Consider the following 21,424-nt stretch of genomic DNA (forward strand, 5'->3'; position numbering starts at 1 on the left):
GAGCTATTCGTAATTAGAAAGCCATTCAAAAGTACGCCTCTCTCACCCACTCTACGCTGATGGATACCGACCATATCTCACGCGGCTCGGATGCTGCTGCTGGTGTTGGTGCTGCCTTTCATCTCGGCAAGTACGTTCGGAGAGCGTTAAAAGTAAAGCCACCAATCTCGTTGATTTTTCATTGTAACCACGAAGCCTAACAGAACGTCCGGTTTTTTTTTTTTTTATTAACCCCATCTGACGATAGAACTAGCTAGCTGTGGTTACAGGGAACAATTTTCATTGCCAGGTAGTAAAAGAATTCGTGAATCGAATTTCGACGAGAACAGCACTCGATTGTTTCGCTGATTGGCGGAAAATTTTTCTCGCACAAGGGACAAAAGAAGAGGCTGGTGTAGCGATGGAGTAAGAAGGAGGAGTAGGAGAGGAAATAGGGAGAGAGTCGATCGGATCGATCGGATGGCGTAACAACGGGAACCGATTCGATCGTGTACGCCGCTCACGGAAATTCATAATTACGGTTAGACAATAAAAGAAAGTAGAGGAGGGACGGTGGAACGAGTGAGAGAAAGAGAAAGAGAGAGAAGGAGGGAAAGAGGGAGGGAATCGTGGAATGCGTTTAATAAACGTTGATCGCAGAAAATTGGCGAGGGGCCCAAAGTCGAAACAGCCTCACGAGCCGCACTCAGCACGTTACGTGAGTCACTTTCACGCCTCGGGGAATTGCCGCTCCCAATTAATTCGCTATTCGAAGGAATGTTTCATTAAAGCGTTTATTAATGCCGTCTTATTTCTATTAACACCGTTGACCTTCGCCACCGAGAACTGTCTTGATCCCCCTGAGAAAGCGGCGCGAACCGACGCGAACGCACGAACGCGCACTGCCGCTGAAAAATTATGAAACTCGACGGGGCCGGTTTAATCGTCGTAAATTACTATAATACCGTACCAGCGAAATTACAGGCCTATTGCTACGAATAATCGAGTATATTGAAAACGCGTTTACTTCCGTTGTCGTTCGAATATTTTATCTTTCTTTTTCATTCTTCTCTTTATTTCTTTTTTCTTTTTTTTTTTTTTTTTGTCTCCTATTTCTTTTTTCCTTCCCTTCGTAAATTTCCCGTTCATTCGGCTGTTTTTTACGTTTTAAACCCTGTTCGCTGTTCGTTTCGTCGACATTTTTGAGATAATGTCACTGGAATGCCATTAATTCTAGACGGTTCCCTTTTAAAGTTTCAAAGTTCGAACGACGAAGAAAAATCGTGGCATATTTCACGTGGCTTTTTTTCCGTTGCCAAACGAAAGACGTCCTTTCCCACTCTCTACCCTATACCTATGGAAGAGGCGTGAAAGAAATAGAAATGCGAAAGCAAGAAACTCTGAACGGTGACGTCGTGACTTTCTCGCGTACACCCCAACTTCGTTATTCATGCCCGTACCCACCCCCCATTCTTGCATTCGCGGATCATATATTTTTCATCCGGCGTTTCCTTCGCTTTCGCAACGCCCTCAGATATCGTTGTTAAATAATCAAGCGAACGATCTACGCGTTCTTTTCGTTTGCCTTCGTCTTCATACCTTTTCCTTTATATTTCTTTCTTTTTTTTTTTTTTATCTTCGCCAACCTGCCTTCTTCTTTCTCTTCTTCACCACCCATTCGCTTCTTTACTGCATCTGCGTTACGATTCCTATCGCCTTCTTCTTCTTTCCAGGTTATTTGTCTACTTTAATCCACGCGTTTGTCCACTGTATCATCCAACTTCTTTTTCTTCGCTAAGTTCTCACTTCACGCAACCGACGATCTTCCTCTTTCTATTCGTCACGGCTCCTCTTCAATTCGCACGACTTCTCTTCCTTTCTTCACCTTCGTCTTCTTTTTATTTACACGTTGATCGTCTTGCTTCTTCTTCTTCTTCCTCTTTTTGCTATCCTTTCACAGCTCGAATCGAACACGATGTCCGCGAAGTTTAACGACCAGACTAAACTGTCCACATGATAATTCTTGTCGTACAGCGGGTACTGCACCGACCGCGACGCGCGTACAGTGTACATGCTTGTCAACATGCTGCGCTGGTCGCGCATATCGGCAGGTGAGTGGATAAGTAGGTGCGTTACGCGGTTCACGAAGTAACGCGTCTCCCACGAGCCTACACGTCTACGAGGTGGTCCATGTAGAATTTCGATCGATTCAACCAGGTGTGCTTTCTCTTGGATTTGTTCATTTGTTGGACCACAGATCGTAATGTATTCACAGGAAATTTAAAAATACAAAAATATATAGAGTATATGTGAGATATAGAATAAAAATGCAGAAAATATCTAAAGCAGAGTACACGTCGTAATTTTTAATAGGTAAACTGAACATCTATTTAAGTTCTCTCTCTTTAGTTACTTACACCTATAAAACCATAAATTTGCATAAAAATGCGCAGTCTATTTATTACAATTCTGTCTAACAGCTGTAAACGTGAGTTGGCAGACACAGGATCGAGAATGTCTTGCACGACAATGTATCGACGTAGCCGAACGCTATCGAATCAATGAAAATACCGCCACGACTGAAACGCAAAAGTTGAACCCTCGACGAGATCATTCGTTCGATAGAATATTTGCCACAAAAACCTCGCTGCGAAATTCAGCCCTTTAATCTTCGCCGGTGCTGGAATGTCGATTTCCATCGAATTTGGTTATTCGTGTACGCCGCCGGTGCTCGATACGCTCCCGAGGTATGTAACGCAGCGTTGATCGACAACGTATAACAGAGCAGCTAAATTTCGTTAATGATGAACGGCTCTTCACGCGATGGTTCATGGAAAATTTTGGCCAGCGTTTGAACGTGGCAAATATCGAGGAATGCCGCGAACGGCCAAAAGGCAACGCGTCTTGTGTAATTAATATCGGCGCAAATGAATACCGTTCTTCGTTAATTGATTTCGTTGTACACTTTAAATAAAAGTGAATAATATTTATCGTGTCATTAATTAACTCGGTATTTACGAGGGCTCGTATCACGAACGAAAGTTATGTGCCAGTTTTCGCTCGTATATCCACGAAGGTTTTCAAATTCAACCCTTGACATTTTTTGACAGCATTGTGTTGGGATATACACGACCCACGACTACCTTCACTTTCGTACCACGTTATTGTCATTATCAATGTATTTCTATCAGATGCATTATCATCATCGAAGCAATAAACAGAAATGAGCGTATCAAAGAAACGAGCAAAGAGATAGGTAGATAGATAGATAAATAAATAGATAGATAGATAGATAGATAGAGAGAGAGAGAGAGAGAGAGAGAGAGAAGGAATAGCTATCAACTGCGTTTCTCTTCGATAGCGCGAGGAATATTTGGAGCGTGCAAATGTTAGTTATGCACGCAACATTGCTCACAATTTGATCGTGCCGTTCGATCAACCGACACGACATCTTCCATCCAACCAGCGCGTATATGTGTTTGTGATGTAGAAGATTAAGATTGCCAATCGATCAAGACGTTTCCTAGACAGGGTTGATTTCTCGAAATGGAAAGATCGCGATACACGCGAATGAAGAAGTTCCTGGCAAAAGCTTGAAGAAATACACGTTAAGTAGAAATACCGCTGGATGGAAAGTAGAAACGGTTGCAAGCATCAGTAAATTGACATTCGCCATCCCGTTAGAGAAAATCAATAGCGCCGAGATCCTCGCAGACACTCCCCTATGAATACCACGCTTTCGATTCCTAGACATTTCCAATTTTCCCTTTCGTTTTCTCTTTAAACTATTTACAACCCCAAAGAGTTATTCGATCGCACGACGCGAGAGAGATTGTCAGCTTTGGAATTCTCGCTTTTATCCATCGAAAACATACAAAGGAAAGGCGCATTCGTCTCCATTATGACAATTCCATCGTTGTTTGCCATCGATCTATCGTTCTAAGCGTAATACCGCGATCGCATTAGTACGCGTGCGTCGCGATAATCTCGCGGTCGATCGGTTTCGCTATTTCGCGAGTTTCACGCGCATCGACCCCCTCGTCCCCCAAATGGAAATGCTTATCTCTATCGAAAGCATATCGCAGCGAAAGCAATCGAGATTACGTTCAAAGCGCAAGCGTATTATCCGCTAAGCGATTCTCCGATTCCATCGATTCCATGGTCGGAGAAGTTCAATCGGTGTTTACCGGTCACCCTGTATACAAACCGAGCGGCCGATAGTTGCACTGGTATGCACTTAGGCTACAATGCGCCTGGGTACATTGTGTCTCTCACGTAAGCGTTAATACCGGCACAAGAGCGATGGAGGCGGTGACTGGAGGGGCAAGGGTACGTTGAACAGCGCTACAAAGAGGAAGATCTGTAGAGGGACGGGGACGAATAGAGAAGGAGGGAGAAGGACAGCAGAGACAGAAGGACCAAGGAGCATGTCAGAACCAAAGAGAAGGCAATAGGGAGACGAGGAGAGGCGTAAGCCGAGCCCGATGCATCTCCGTTTTGCTTGCAGAGGATCGCAATGCCGCGACATTGATCCCATTTGGTGGTCTCCGTCGAACGTGTCGCGAGTACCACGATACACTCGCGTTACCTTTCTCGTGTATCTGTGAACTAACATCGTAAGTAGCGATTACTCGTAAAGTCTAAAAAGGAAAGAAATTCGCCTGCATGACCAGAAAGGTTTACGAAGGTAAAGGAGTGAAAGAACGACAGATAGAGACTGTCTGTGTAAGGGTAGCCGCCCTTGAAACACCGGTACGATCAAGATAATATCGGAGATCGGCAATCTGCGCGAAGTTCGTCCGAGTTTTCGTCGAGCAAGTAACAAGATGGGCGTAACAAGTATACGCGGTCGTGTTCGCGCTCGACGAGGGGTGGATCCGTTTGATTTCGAACTGCTCGCCAGTCGGCCCCGCTTACAAGTTTCACGGTTGCTTCCACCATCGCTCCGCCACCGCTATACTGTCTCGAGTATCGCGCGAGCTTGCCTCTGCACGTAGCAATAAGCAAGCGAGCAGAGGCAGCATTAGCCACGGCACGGCGTTTTCGAAGCGGCGGCGACGGCGGCGGTTAACGGGCCGACGCTTTTGCGTCAGCTTTCGTCAGCTCCTCTTCTGAAGTATCCGAAGCTTGGCACGAGATACAGAAAGTCGAGAATAAAAATCAGCGTGTGTGCACGCGAACGCGGGGACGCCGCTCCGATGTGGATACGCGGTGAAGAGGGTTGAAGGGATCGCCGGGGAAACGGGTGGAGCTCCGGGTGCTTCGGATTTGCGGCAGAGAGCTTCGACGAGGCTCTTTCTATCCATTACGATCAGGCGAGGGGAAAGGCCGCCGCGCCGGTGAAAAGTGTTTTAAAGGGAAACGTCGAAGCGCGGCACGGATCGCACGACCGCGCGCTTCACGTATGCATTTATATCCATGAGATTTTTATGATTTTAATGACGCTCTCTCGCGCTCGGCAGGATTTAAACTGCTTTTAAATTCCGTGCGCCCCGGCTTAAGCGGGAAATCTTTTCCCTTCTTCTTCCTTTTTTTCAACACTTTTTTATCCTGTCACATGCTTCTTTCTCTTCTCTTTTCTTTTGGTTTTATTCGCCGTTGGCGAAGGTAATGTAACCGCTCGACCACCAGAAAACAGATGGAATTGTTTATGGCTTTTAACGAAAATACAGAGGACGGTAGAAAGCGAAGGAGCGCGGAAGAGGTAAAAAGGTTCCCCTGTTTACGGTACGGCGTTCTTTATAAACCAATCGGAGGAATTAACGCGCGGCACCGCGGATTTAAGTTTCATGCTGCTCGTCGAGATTACTCGTTTCCCTGTATTAATTCGCCGAAAAAGGATTCCCCGTGGAGTCTACTCTCTTCGTGCAAGCCGCCACGATCGCCAACGGTGGATCCAATTTTAAATGAACACTCAAACGAACATGCTCGTCGTTTTCTTCTCTTCCTGCTTTCGAGCGTCAAACAATTTCGTTCGCGTGATTCAAAAATTACTTACTATAGATATACTCCATAGAACATTTTGATTTTGATGGATGATCTCGTACAAGGGATCTCCTGACAAGGTTGTTCGTCGTTAAGAAAACGACGCACGATTAAGGAGAAGGATCGATCGACTACAATGTACTCGCTATCAGCTCGAAGGATGTGGCATTCAATTATGCAACGATCATCATCCTCATTCTGTGGTTCGCCGCGCTCCATTTCACTTTCGAGGGGCCGAGACAACCCTAAACACAGGGGTGGAATCACGCACGGATGCCGTGCGTTTCTCTTGTCGTGGATACGTCTGATCAAGTTACGCACAGACGTGTATCTCGTCTCGTAATATTCTGGTTACCATTCTACGTATCTCAATGTTAAACGACGAAGAAAGAAAAGGCATCGTATCACGAATGAACGATAAACTGAAAAGACAAAGCTTCCTCTGAGAAATAAATATCAAAGTTTAACTACAATTAAAGCTCCTTTTCAATAGCATAAAGGTAAACATACACATCATTCTTTTTCATTACACTTCCAGGATTCCTTTTTTCTCGATACCTTTCCCTTAAAACGCGGGGATCGACGCGTTACGGGTCTATTTCCCTTAAATGTTTACAGACGCGTCTGTGTCCCTATACATAATACATTCGGCATATAAGAACGTTTCACGTGTTCCTCGCGAGTAACAGGATCTAGAGCGGTAAAGAGATGAGGACACGAGAACAACGGAAAAGAGGACGAGAACCAACCGATATATCGGCCCGGCAAATTATTCATGCCGGTACACGAATTACCGTGGGCCTATTTCTTTCGGGGCAAAAACGGGATCAAAGATACCCTGGCGCTGCATGCGAATTCGATTAACCCTATTTCGCGAGGCGACTCGTCGAAACCATCGCACAGCACCCTGATGCTATCTGTCCAACTGTCTGTCTAGCGTATCCATCGATGTCCTCGTGGCTTTCCTACTCGTTTGTTTGCGCTTTGAGGCAGTTCGACATTTGCGATCGAAGTCATCGTCCAACTTGAATACTCCCCAGCCTTGAGTCTGCTGCTCCTGCTGCTATTGAAAAATGTCGCGTTTCTCTGAAGAATTTACAATGCGCTTGACGTCACATCGATATCACAGAGGACGAATACTTATTGATATACCTTGTCGAACTTATTTCGTTTCACTTTACTCTTTATCTCGCGTATCCACGTTGAATGGTTCAGCTTCGGTCGGATTTTGACTTATTCGATCAATAACTGAAGGTCATACTTACCTCGCCGGATGTCTCGCTATAAATACATCCACGGAAACTGCATCTCTCGGTACGCGTTAGAAACTCCAGTCGATTCCGCTCGAAACTTTGTCACGCTCCCATACTGCTCCAAGAAATCTCGTTGCCTGAATACGCTTATTGTTACAACGAAACTTTCCTCGCGCTCCTGTATTCTGACGCTATCCTTACCTATTTATCATCGATATAGTAGTCAACCGTCTCGATTCTCCAACCGACTAAATTCACTATTCCAAAAGTCTCCTAGTTAATTGCAGAAATCGACTTGAAACGCGATCGATATTTTTGATGCCGGCAGCGTCGTCGACTCTTTTGAAGAGGATCGGCTTTCAAGCTTGATTAAACTGCCCTATAGAAATTCGAAATTCCTCTCGAAGGGATCGTGTCAGGATTTAAGGGTTTCGGGGACGAGAAGCATTGGAGAGAAGACGCTCCGTTGCCACTGGTCTTTAACCCAAAAACGTCCAACGCATTAGAGGGCGATAATCGAAAATCAATAAGGACGATAAAAAATGTAAGGAAACCGGTGCCTCTGCACCAGACTTCTTGCATAATAAATCTCTCTCTCTCTCTCTCTTTCTCTGCCATATCTTTCGACCTCTTGCAGGATCGCGTAAGTAGACATCGTCCTCGATACCTAAAGGAAGTCTGGCGCGAAACAAATTCGTTCGATCGCAGAGTTATCGGTAGTAGATCTAATGCATGGACGAAGGTTGGCCGCTATAAGGAGACAAATAAAAGTTTACAAAGCCTGTGAAATATTAAGTCAAATTAACGGCAAAAATAAATGACATTGTTATATATAATGAACGGCTGCTACCTTGAAATCGACATTCAATTTATTAATACAACGTATATTATAAGTAAGTCGCGTAACATTGACTTCTCCAACGAATCGATAATCTGTAATCGATACTTTACGGAAATCGAGTTAGAACGACCGTTATTTAGAATTATTAAAATAATTCTTAGAATACCGATCAAAAGGAAAACGTGGAGTAGCAGGCTTGCAGCGTAAACGAGACGACCTAAGTATATCTGTAGGATCAACAAACAGCGAAATCCCAACATCTGGCAATCTGTTTACCTTGGTGGTGGTACGCGAGTAGAAGATAGAATTGTCGTATCCTAGCCGGCTGCCCGAGGCATCCTCAGACCTCGGTTATTCCGCGCGAAATGTAGCGTAATAATCTTGGTCGGAACAAGAGACGTCATAATACTTTACCGTATCGCAAAACGCGCCTTAATATCAAACGAAATCGAATCAAACCGCCGAACGTACAACAACGATACATATCTCGTTCGAACGGAGCCAAAGTTAATTAACGCCCAATCAGGAATAGACAAGATCCGACGCGGAGCCAACTAATTGTTAATCCTCTGCTCGATACTCTGCCAGTTAATCGAACGTCTTACGGTCGATCGAGGATTATCCAAATCGATTCGACAACAACGGGTCTACCAGTGCTCACGGATCACGACGTTATGCCTTTGAGGATCAGACGAGGGCCAAGTCCCCTCGAGGCGACCATCGAAACGCACGTGCGCTAAATATACGTATATATATATACAGACGCGTCGTCAGATACATATGCATATATCGCGACGTGTCGGAGCCCTTTGGCATGAATATGTCGCTATCTCGGCGCCGGTGGACAGGTATACCTAGCCACGGTACACAAACGTGGCCGAGCAATAATCCGTTTCATCTTGCGGTCAAACGTTCGACCGTCGCGATGGTATAATACGAAAGCTGCACGATCTTCCTGCCGGTGTCCGCGTATACACAATATACAGCCATATGATCCTTCTTCCTCTCTTCCTTTCTCTCTATATGCACGTAGATTTTGCTCGCATACCAGCCGTGCGAACACGCTGCTCCATCGATATATGTGTTGCAGCCGGATCGATCTTACCCCGGTTTTTCCATCTGGCACGAACGTAGAACGCCACGGAACAGGTAATCGTAATTCGATGGATTTCACGTTTTGTACTCGCCGCGGAACGTCTACCTTTCTTTCTCTATGGTTCTCGATCTAGCGGAGAAGAGAAACGCGATAATTTCGAGAAATCGATCGAAGAAAGTATCGATGGGGAAGTAGAGAAACTGGTCCCGTTCTCACGTTCAAGGTAAGATTATTATCGTCTATTGAAAACGATCGTACGAGATCAATTACTAGAAGATACTACATTATCGATAATAAAGTTTAAGTCGGATCCATTCATTTGCGCTTTTCTACTCGTTAAATCGTAGTGATTACTCGCAAATGCCTATTCATTTGTTCGATGAATGCAGGTATTGATTCGAGATTGGTTACCGGTTACAACCGACTCGTTAGATATTTTTTCGTTATCTCAAGTCGCCGTGCTATTTATAACGAACTATAAAGAGCACGTCCTTACCAGGGACAGCTCTCGCGCTCTATTTATAATACGCAATGCTCGAAGCCAGTGTTCCACGATATATTCTGAAGTAATCAATTTTTCTCCTCCCGGCATCGATACGCGAAAGGGGAACGCTCGAGATGGTGGAAACTTCAGAGCGAGGGGAGAGAAAGGAGAGTCACGTAGTCGTCGTTGTTGGTATCTGGCCGCGAGATAATGAAAAGAATACAGAGTTCGGCGTCCGTGACTTAATGTACCCGAAGAAATAAACGGGACGGTGGTATATATCAAAGCGCAGACAGCCAGGACGGCTGTAAATGATATAAATAAAATCAACTTAGGAATACCGCGGTTATTTATCATCCAGCTAAAATGCCTTAACCTCCTCGCCCCCACTTGGCCCCATTAATAACGCGAGGAAAACTCATTTTCGTTCGGTTGAACGCTGCGTGCTCGGCTTACACCTTCTACCCGGTGAACGACGCGCTCCTATCGTTTCGTGGGAACAGAACGGAATCTTAAGATTCCGAATGATTTCGCGCCGACTGCCTGTATATTGATTTATAGCGGATAGTATAAGCGAACCGTAATAATCCCGTCTCGATCGAGTGGAAAGTGGGTAATTGATGAGATTGATCAAATGATAAGACATAGGCTGTAGAGAGAATCGAAGTTGTTTCTCGCGGTACCGTTTCCTAGTTTTATTATTCGATAATCACGCTCGTCTCGTTCATTACTCGACTCTGACAGTTACCGACGTATCATGAAAATTGACTTTCACGTGTCAACGATATTCTGATCCAATTACAACGTCCTTAATACTTCCATTATATTACGCGCTCATTGATAGTTTAATAATACATAGTAGGATATATGGTTGACGCCACTCATCTTGGTTGGGCGTCGAAGGGATACGCGTTCGACTTCTCGCATGGTGCTTAATATTCCAGTTAAGGGGCACAAATCTAGTTTTGAAGCGTCTGCTGAATAAACCATGGCCCGATCAATCCCTTCTTCTGCTTGCGGGGTGCACCACAAACCGCATCAATAATGGACAATGTATAAACAGACGCACAGCGGGTGGATAAAGCGAGGAAAAAAGATGGAAGCCCATCCTTTTGCGCGGTGCGTAAACATACACACGGTGAACAAAAATTTAGAACACCGTCACGACCGCCTTTGCAAGCCCGGGGGACGCAAGCGTTTAAACAAATATTTTCCCTGGGAAACGTTTCTGTCTGCTCTCGAACCGGCCGACCTGGCGATCTTCTTTAAATATTTCTACCGGATAAATATATCCGTCCGTGGAACGCGCAGACGACTGTAAATCAGCCGTTCGCCTATCGATCTTCGTCGATCTCCGTCAATCTCGGCGATCGCGGCTGAGAACCGCTGCCGTATCGCCATACGCCTCGCGCTTACGAGATAAAAGATCCGAACGTGATTGAAGACCGATGGCCCGGTCATAGGTGCTGCTTCCAACGAAAAAAAGATCCATCCAAGGAGAATGCATAGTAGTTGTTCGAGGATTTGACCGGCTTCGTTGCTTCTCTGGGAATCCATTCGTTGCTGGTTTAACATATTTGAATATTGTATCAGGCATCCGGTGGTTCGCTACCAACTTGGAGAATTCGAAGACACGGTTAATAGTAACCTGAATATAAATGAAGCAAACCTCTGCGATCTCTCGAGAAATGTAGGTTAAGCACCCACTTCTAAAGATGTGTCGTTAGAGCACGTTTGAAACGCGATAATTTACTAATAGCAGTGATACGTCGATCTCCGATAGCTTATCGATTTTCAATTACTCGCACAAACGATGTTGATGTATCGAAGAAATCTTAACTGCAACGAAGAAAACAACACGTTGCAAAAATACTTTTTCGAGAAACTATCTTGTTAATCAAAATTTACCGTTCCAGCTACCATTATAACGGAACAATAGTTTGATCGAATTTTTGCCGAGCAAAATTCGATTCGGTTCGCTCGTCGGTTCGATGTGTTCCCATGGAATTTGCAGAGTCGCGCGATCTTTATTAAAATTCATAGCAGTTCCGCTGGCGCGCATCATTAATTACTTCGCCGTGTTAAATTAGACTCTCCATTGCCCCCGTTAATAAATAACCAGGCAACACAACGGGCAGCACCGAGCCGCAAGAAATAGTTCTCGCGTCTCTATTTATCACGACGCAATGTATCCAAAATGGCGGAAAGCGGGTCAGTGCTGTGGCCAGTTTTACCATGTTTCTCCACCTATCGTCCGTACAATTATTCAGATAACGGCGCACACTGTATTCCTCGTGGATTCCTAGATAACGTTCTCCGCGGTGATTGACCGCTTGGATCGCGTTGGTTGCGCGAAAAAACACAAGGTTTATTATTAACCGACTGGTCAGCATCGTGATTGCACGATGTTTCTCGCGCGGGAAAGACGAAGAAAAAGGTAAGGAGTTACATGTGGGTCTCGCGTACGTTTATGCTCACGCTATCGAGACGAAAGATCCGAGCGTGATTGAAGACCGATGGCCCGGCCATAGGTACGTTGCGTTGTTCAAGAGGGGAAAGTGGATGCGAGAAGAAGAAAAAGAAGAAAAGGAACGGAAGGGTAGAACGGACGAGAATGCGACCGGTAAATCGTATCGTGATACAGCGAATCCACGCCATGGAACGTGGGCGACCGTGCTTCATTTGCGTGCACGCGTGTGCGTGTATCCTTAGGGACGCGCGTGACACCGTGCCACCTTCGAATCGCGTGAAAGAAAATCTCGTGTTTCTTTCGTTTTCGTTTCGAGGTGACACAGTATGTGCGTTTCGAAGGACTACCAAGGTCTGATTTGAACGAATGCACGAGTATTATATAGTATGAATATGTATAACGTAGAAAATGAAAGGTTTCGTATTTGAAAAGGTGGCAGGAGAATCTGGATAATGATAAAGAGCATGCACTGAATGCGAGGATTAGAGAAAGAGAGAGAAAGAGAGAGAGAGTCGCGCAGAGTCCCTGGAAGGCCTAAGACCTCTTATTACTCTTATCGCGAACGATGATAATGCGGACGACGAGAGGACTTACGCCACTTGTTACGAGTAATACGACCTCCTCAATTATTGATAGTTTCGGCAAGCTAATTTCTGTAAAGTTTCAGCTGCCTACCTCTAAAGACCATTTAAGACATTACTTGAGTATAGTTATCGAGACGAGTATACTCAAACCAGAACTAACGACTATTGTTCTAGACTGTAGACTATTTGATAAGATAATAGACAAATAGAAAGGAGAAGGTAAAGAAAAGGATAACAAATAAGTTGTGTCAGTTTATTGTCGCTAGAGTTCGATCGTATTTCTTCGTGAACTGTAGCGTAAAATAATAAAAGATAACGAAGGCAGGCAAGCAAATCTCATAAGCTTATTCTCTTTTCGTTTGTGATTTTTATTCTTCGTCTATCGGATTCGTTAGCTAGAGTAGACGCGATACGACCTGGAACGCGACACGACATGTGCGTGCTGCGGATGAAATTTGTTTTCTTCGATATGGACATTCGATACCGACGGATTGTTTATTTGAACGTCGTGCACGGGTTGTCAGCTCGGTTGTATGTTTGAAGAGGACTCGGAATTCGAGAGTGATGAAAAGTGGTGCTAGTTTTCCCCGCTATTTATATTCCCTCGCTTTTGTAGTTTATTTCTGGCTGACGGTTGGCTACCAAGTGTACCTTCAGTTATTTAACTTCTCGCTGGTTTCGTAATGTAATCAACGGAGTTACGCCGCCGGAATTTGTTACCACTTTCACCCTTATTCGGAAAATTTTCAAACACTGTTATTATTCCGTATTTTTCTTTTTTAGTTAAATAAATCTAGTCGGCAATAAGTTTTTTAATATCATACATTTATTTATAAATTCTAATATTTAATAATCGACGTAATTCTCTTTTTCTTTCCAGGTAAATCCCTTAAGGTTTTCTACGTTAGTTAGCAAGAGACACGCAGATTACAACACACATGGCATGGTAATGTAAGCATTGTAGCACGAACACCGGAAACAATGTAGATACATATCGTCAAATCACGTATATGCACTACTATTATAACCCCGTATAGTTCGCGTAGGTACATATATCGTGTCTCGGTTGACATCAGCAACTATGTAGTTCAACCCTACGTCATCTAAATTTGCTATCCTGGAATTTTTTCTAATTTTGTAAATGGGAATACAATTCTCATCAATTCTGGAGTTTTTGTTTTTTTTTTTTTTTTTTTTTTTAATAAATACTGGTTGCAGAAACTAAATCGCACGATATGCGTTATATTAACAAGCGAATATCTATAAACATAGAGGAAGATAAAATGCAACCCTGCATCACCATATCGATCAGTGTCACTATTAATGGCAGAATAACTATTCTCGTAAAGGAACAATCCAATTGTAGATGATCAAGATAGAACGGAGCCATGCTCAATGTAATTTTTATTTAACAAAATTTACCTCTGTGCCGACAATCTCGCAACATCAAAGAACGTGTTCGAAATTGAATTTTTACGGACGACGTCGCGCAGGTTTTTAACGACGAAGTTTGTCAATCGTACGTTTCAGAAGCAACGCGGAGGTTATAGTTGTGCGGACGGTGATTACGCAACTCGATTTTTATCAGTAACAGGGACGGGGAAAAAGGAAGAGGAAAAGAGAGAAACCAAAGTCTAGTCTTACTTTTTGTCGCGCGACGTAAAACACGGAACTACGGTGACCGCAGCGCGCCGTAGAAATTTCGTTCGTTCGTTGTTTCATATCGGCCAGTTCGCGTGATTTATACTTTTAGTTTCTGTTTTACGGTCGTCCAAGTTTGTTGCTCGTGAAAAATAAAATCTGTGATATATTGCTTAATATGGCCGCCTGGAGTTGAAGCATCGCCATTCGCCACCGGCGCCCGACTTCCGGAGTGTAATCCGTTTCACGTTTTCTTGTAAATGATTCGAAAGTATCTCAAGAATCGATCGGATCCGTGCGATATTTATTCCCGATTATTCCTTCCAACTCTAATTTATAACGTGAATAATTTCTTCGTAAGATCTATCGGAAATAATTGCATGATCATAGTAATTTCGTACGATTCTCGCAAACCGAAATAAACGTCGTTGATAGAAAATTACAAGTGTAATTTTGAAAAATGATTGATTAAACTTATTATCGTTTCGTCGAAGTAATTCGAGTATATGACTTTGCGTCGTAAAAAAAAAAAAAAAAACTCCTCATCTGGATTCGTAAGCTTCTTTTCTCGTAGTTTCGCACGTACGCGAGAAGTACGAAACTACGTGTTATCGAGCAGCTATAACGTCTAATGCACGTATCAAGTTCTTCATTCGCCGTGCATCAACCTCGAAGAGAACGGAACGGTCACGTAGATCGTTTCGCGTTTCTCGTCGCGGTTTACCTTGTTATACCTGGTACCGGCTGCGTTCCCGGAGAGCTTATCATCGTCGCGAAATTGTTGCCCGAGATGACAAACATTAATACACCGCGTTGATAAGCCGTACAAACGACACCATTAATCAGAAGTTTTTCCCGCCCGATTCATGGATCATTCATCGCGATACGTTTGTTTTTGCGGGCATGCTATAAATCAGATCCACTGTAAGCGATGTGGTAGAACCGACCACGCTTTCTAAACCGTCCGATTCGATTTTACTGTAGAATCTTCTCTGGTACAACTTTTTACTCTTTGCTATAACTTTATATTGGATCGATTAATTTCAATAAAATTATCGATAGCAAACTTATCGATCTTTCGATATTGTTACGTAGGCGCAGAATCAAATTTCAATTCTCAAAAAAAAAAAAAAAGTAAAAGAAAATAGAAATGACATACAGAATAGTAAGATAAATTAAAAAAAAAAAAAATAATAATGTTTGTAACGTTACCTTTATTTTCTGTGTTAAGTGCTGATTCATACACTTAAAATGTTCTATCAGCAACAACGTTATAACACATTGAAGAAGCATGCTTTTCAACGATTTTCAACGACCACATCGATATCAAACGTACGCGTCTGACGCTTGAAAGAAACTGTACCTATGTAGACATCGCAGACGAAATTTCTGCGATCTGCTTTCAAACTTTGCAACCAAGGGGAACGATCTTAATCATGACTGTCCCCGAGGATGCTACTACAGGAATGGTAGACCGGATTAACGAGAAGAAATTGAAAATTAGCCGCAAACCGGCTCATTAGCCTGGCAGCGGAATAAATCGTACTGTCGCTTTGATCGAGCACGATTAGCTCGTAACATCGGCAATTACGGATCGACCGTGAACCGGACCCTCGCTTATTGTTCGGCATTATCGCACGTTACGGTTTATTACAGCTACGTTTCTCCGTGTTACAGTCTCGACAAATTTGACCTGGGCGTTGCGTTTTGTATAAACGCGCGTTGCGGTCGCCGCCTGGAGGTGGGAACATAGTTGCCACTATAATGCTCGACGATAGCCCGGGAAATAGTAGCGGCATAATAGTGGACGCGGTGCCAGATTGCCGGGAAAATTAATTACGTAGCGCGCGTTTAGCCCGCGCAATGAGAGCAGCATCGCAGCCATAATTGCATATTGCAGTGGGGTGTATACGTGCCTAAGGAGTTATTTAATTCATTAGTTCGATGAAATACAGACCGGCGTATTAGAAGGATTCCTTGTGTCAAACGACTTTAGCGCCTGTTTCGTGCTAACCTATAGAGTTTCTTTGACAGTGTCTGACATTTAAAATAATATGCTTCGATGGCGCTTTAGATGACTTAGCTAAGTAGTTGATAAAGGAATAATTGTTTAACGGAAAATGAAAAATCTTATTAACGAAGCGTTTCTTGTCGTCATGTATATCGTAATATTGAGTTGCTGACAGCTTCTGGCAACGATTACGATCTTCATGCGATACTATTTAGTTCATCGAAGGTTACGACGTTATGGCGAGATATAGAAATTTTATACTTAATCTTTTACAGCTACAGACATGAAAATTATTTTCTACGTATATACACGTTTCAATAATCTTTATCGAAAAATTGCTACTCGTTTAAAACAACTGATAAGAATAATACAGAAGTATACGCTACAACCAATCCCACGGCAAACAATTAATAACCGGACGAAGTAAAAATCGAAGCAGCTCGATTAATGCAGGGCTGAATCAACAATGTGGAGCGTACATCCAAACGATCCGATTGAATATTTCCTGGGTGATTTATCCGCTCGCAATTATTTCGTAGCACGTACGGGTTAATTCCTTTGGCGTCGTGACGGCCGAGGCAATATCCTTCGTGCTTTTTCCCTCGCTAAGAACTAATATCCTTCTCGCGATGTCGCGACAATCGTAGCTCTTTCCGGCGCGTTCCTCGCGCTCGGCACAATGTTAGCCGCGCACGTTAAGTGGCCGATAAAGCACGAAACCCTGACAGCCTCGAGTGGCCTCAGTATGTACACAGCCCCGGAACAAACATAGCCTCGCGTGAGAGAAGCCGCGTACTCTCCTCTCTCTGCTTGAAAACCCGCCCTTTCTCAAGGGATTTCCAGCAGCCGGTAGCTTCTTCTGCGTTAACGCGATTCCCGAGCCCCTTTTTATTTCGTCTTGAATCGCCGCTCGTACGCTATATCGTCCGACAATTTTCGAACAAATAACAGAGAGTCACGTAAATAAGAGAAAACGGGCCAAGGGAACGGTAATAAAAAAAATCCTTGGTGGGAAGATGCGAGAATGAATGGACAGCTTCTAGAGGGAAAACGTAATTATTCGCAAGCTTGATGGAAAGGGATGGAAGAAAGGGGAGAAAAGAAAGAACGTAGAGAAAACGGAGGTAACGTTAGGGAATACAGCGCAATGGCGTTACTTGCGGGTTTTGCGGAATAAACGTATGAAGCCGATGCGAGCAGTTAGCGAACGCGCGAGGATAAAGCGAGAGACGAACATTGGACGGGAAGAGATCAGTAAAGGAGAAAATGATGGTCGAAAAGGTAAATAACTCTCTCCTCGCGGGAACCGTATTCGCGGAAAATGTACAGCTACTTGGAGAGCAGTGTTTCGGTATTTTCTTGAAAAATTTACTACCTTAAACAGCCGTCCAACCGCCGTGGTAACGGAAACGTCGCGACGCTCGATATTTTGTTCCATAATTTTTGAACAGTTTCTCTTATTTTCGAGAGCTTAAAAGATCGGTTGACGGTTTTCTCGAATAACATCGATGACGCCTTATATCACGATCGTTCGACGTTATACAAAAACAGTTTTATAAAATGGCTATGGACAAGCTGATAATACTGTGGTCGTTGTTAATGACTTTATTAAAGGCACACCGACATTATGTCGTTAACGGTGTACATTGGGCTCCGTTTATTCGACGTTAATTAGCGACGTCATTATCCTTCAGGCTACATATTCGTCTGACATGCAGCTGGATTTTTATTGGCGCGTTTCTCACATACACAGGGTGTAAACTGCGAAGAACGAAGCTGATTGCGCCAAGTTGCGCGCGCGATTCGACGAGCGAGAGAACTTAACGGCCGAGCTCTTAAACTTCCCCATTTACGGTGACGCCACCACTGTAAATTGCCGATCGATAGGATTATACGAACGTGTAATTAAGGCTGCCGCTTACGGGCGTGCGTGCGGAGATTTTGCGCCGCGAATTAGTTTGGCAAGTACAAAAGTGAAACGCATCAAGACCTCGGCTACGCTCTAGGCTCCGAAAAGCAAATAGAATCGCGATTAAGTGGACGAGATACGAAACTAGTTTTTCAAAGGTGCGCGAACGATTTGCAGTGCGCTGCCCTTTCCTTTTCATCGCGTTTTAACAACTGCGTAATTTGTTCGCGCCAAGGTGTTACCAAAAAGAAGGTAAACTCGTTAACCGGCTGGAGCATGCAGCCACGGTAATAAAAGAACGCGTCGCAGCTTTGTTAATCCGCGTATATGCTTGCAATAAAGTCGCCCTATTATCCTTCTGTCGCTTGAAATTAAGGCGCATCGAAAACGAAGGTTTCAAGCGTCTATAATGTTTGGACTTTTACGTAGAATAATACAAAAATATTACGCTGCTCGTTAAAGCTTGCACGTTTTATTAGTAATTCGTTACTCTCGCGCTTAAATACCATATTTTCTACCGTAACTTTTCAACCTTTATATCGGAGTCGACGCAACATTCTACGTATATATAGAAACTTCTCGTCCTGTAATTCTACCAATTTTACGTCGCCCACCGAAATAAAGAGAAAAAGGAACATTAAAATAACTGGCGCTGGCCACAGGAGGAAACAAACAATGCGAACAATCCCACGAGAACAACGGAGGCTAAGATCAAATCCAGCGGGGGGTGGTGTAACGCGTGCAACCCGTAAATTAGCGGCGAACACGAAAATTGCATTATTTCTGCAAACTGCGCAACGTGAAAAGGTCGCGACGTTGGTCGGCGGTTAGCGAGTCTCGTAGGGGCGGAAAACGGTCGAGGGCTCGATCGAGGGCGATAGGAAATAAATCGCGCGGCATTTCGACGCGTGGCGTGTCGTTTAGCGCGCGTGCGAGCAAATATTTGAAATTCGTCGTGCGTAGAGACGCGTGCGTTACTCGTCGTCCGGTTCCCCGTTGCGTGCTGTATTTATATCTTCAATTTCGTCGTTCGGGAATGACCTGAAATCGTCATCGAATCTCTCGTCAATCGATGAAGCTACGAAAATTTTCAGTAGCTTGAAGACGATTACGATGTACAAAACGTTATATACGATGTGCACGTGAATTTTGAAGTAGCATTTTTCGGCACTTATCTGGTTTAGCCAGACAGCATGATTCACTGATTATTTAAGACACTTAGTGTCTTGAACAGGCGTAAAGTACTATTACACGTAAAAGCGACGAATTATTTAAGCAACGGCAGAGGCTATGAAATATTCACCACGTAAATGTAATGCGCAGCCATGCTAGGAAATAAATAAAAACCCTGAAATATTAACGTCTGTTAAATTTGCAAACTCGCAGACCAACCACGGCGGATATTAATCGAATCGATAGGTACCCCGAAGCCTTCCCAACTAATAGCACGTCACTGTGTTAATAAACCAAAGAAATCAGGAGTGGTCTTGCAGAAGCGTAGAATCAAGAAAAATTAGAACGAAGACGAGGAGGGCTACAATTTGCACGCATAGCGACGTTTCGACCGAAAGTCCGCCACAGAGGCGCTACTCGTCCCATGTTTCTCGCTCCGCTTTCCTCCTTTTGCGTCGCAACGAACCCGGATGCACCCAGCTTCTATGTCTGACCGCTGGAACGCGCCGGAATTCCGCGGAGACTGCGTCCGACGAGATAAATTTTATTTAACTCTGCTGCTTGATGAGCGCTAAAAGAGAACGAACCGAATGGCGAGAAAACCGACGGAAAATGAAACACGATAGAAAGAAGTAGGAGGAAAATTTCAGGGAAAAGAAGAAAGCGGAAGACGAGGCAGAGAAAGAGGAAATCGTCGCGTTTTCTACTTACCTCTGCTCTCGTCGCTAGAGCTGTCGATACAGTATTGAACGAGAAAGAAATAAAGAAAAAAGACACGAAGCACGACTCGAAGTTCAAAAATCGAGGAACCAATCTCTTTCTCGCTTCGTTTTCTGCTATTTACGAATTAAAGTGGCGTCATGCCACCTCGAGGCTCGTTCAGAGAAATTCCTATATCGAGTGGCGAACGTCGAATGGAGGTGTTCGAATTGCTTTCGGTTCGATTGGCCAAGCGTCGTGAGTCAATAGCAATTCGCAACGATTTCTTCATACACCTCGAAAAGAACTCGGAAATCGTGACGATACTTCCAGTTTCTTTCTCCATGGAGCACACGTACGATTTAGAAGGTACTTCGATGGAATATCTTAAAGATTGGACTACGTGGGAATAGTTGGCTCGCTCCGACCCTTTGGTAATTTTCCGACGACACCGAACGGCGTCTTCGTTCCCGGTCATAAGCGGCAGATGTTATTAACGAAGCCTAGCCGATCTCATTGTACCTCCGGAGACCGCCGAGAATTTATGATTTTCATATCACACCTGCGGCAACCGGAGCTTTCTCGTTCGCAAACTCTATTGGAATATTAATTGGTCGAAAGGGAACGAGAATGAGTTTCTTCGAGGAGATGCCGATCGTTCTGATCCTCTCCGATTTATACGATTATTAGATTATTTAATAGGTATTAAAATACCGCACAAAACCTGCGAAAAATTAATACATACGATAAATTTGTCAAACATGTAACAAACGTCCTTAGATATAATATATTCTGCACCTCGCATACTTAGAAATGCGTTGCAAAAGGCAAACAGAGGTGAGGTGACATTTGTAATCGGTCGCCAGCGGTGACCAAGCTGCGATTCCGAATATAATTCGTCCGTAAATAGTAGCAGTTGCAACTCTCCGCCATTCTTTGGTAGTCGACTCCATAAACAAAGCGTCGTTTCGTTTCTTTTCTTTGGAAGTCGCGCGTGTACCGAGGGCTGATACTCGCGAGTGCAACGAAAAGCAAAATGCTTACACCAAAACGGGCTTGGAAAGACCGAATAATGGTCCGATGTCTAGTAATATCTACGAGCTCCTCTATCTCTTGGTGTACGCCTGGCCGACTGTGCGGAAGGTGCAACGATGCCTCTAAAGCGCGATCCCAACGACGATAATCGACTCTGCAGACTGCAGATATGCATAAACGTTTTCCGCTCCGTTTCTCTCACGCTTCTTTGGCCATCTTCTGTTCCTCTTGCTCTCGCGTTTGTTCTCAGCTCGAACAGAATCG

At 44.0% G+C, this 21,424-nt stretch overlaps 1 protein-coding gene across 7 annotated transcripts in view; it reads left to right on the top strand.

Annotated features, from left to right (window-relative positions):
• Positions 1-21,424, top strand: part of LOC139988242 (latrophilin Cirl) — a 365,567-nt gene that overhangs the window by 248,069 nt on the left and 96,074 nt on the right. The gene's annotated exons all lie outside the window — the stretch shown is intronic.

The sequence above is a fragment of the Bombus fervidus genome, chromosome 6 (assembly GCF_041682495.2).
Source record: "Bombus fervidus isolate BK054 chromosome 6, iyBomFerv1, whole genome shotgun sequence".
In the NCBI taxonomy this organism is placed as follows: Eukaryota; Metazoa; Arthropoda; class Insecta; order Hymenoptera; family Apidae; genus Bombus; species Bombus fervidus.